Here is a 583-nt window from a genome sequence, read left to right on the forward strand (position 1 = left end):
CTATCGATAACAAAAGCGATGGCAATATCGATAGCAAAATCGGTAAAAAAACCGATAAAAATATCGATAACAAAAGCGATAACAATATCGATAGCAAAATTGTTAAAACAATCAAGAAAAATATCGATAACAAAACCGATAAATAATCAATAATAAAATCAATAACAGAATCGATTACAAAATCGATAACAAAATCGATAAAAATATCGATCATTATATCGATAAGTTCCGAAAATATCGATAGCAAAATCAATAACAACATCGATACAAATTTCGATAACAACATCGGTGAAAATATCGGTAACAAAACCGATAAAAATATCGATGGCAAAATCGATTAAAATATCGGCAACAAAATCTATAAAAATATCGATAACAAAATCGATAGCAAAATCGATAACAAAATCGATAAAAATATCGATAACAAAACCAAACAGATCCACATTAACTGAAACTTTCATATGTACGTATATATGCATTTACATATGTACATACGCTGCGATCAAAAGCCGCATTACATACGCATACATACTTTTTGTCTCCTTCCCACACTTCCAACATATGCACGTGTTTGCAAAATGAT

The sequence above is a fragment of the Rhagoletis zephyria genome, unplaced genomic scaffold (assembly GCF_001687245.7).
Source record: "Rhagoletis zephyria isolate East Lansing unplaced genomic scaffold, Rhagoletis_zephyria_1.1 Rzeph_scaffold_02863, whole genome shotgun sequence".
Classification (NCBI taxonomy): domain Eukaryota; kingdom Metazoa; phylum Arthropoda; class Insecta; order Diptera; family Tephritidae; genus Rhagoletis; species Rhagoletis zephyria.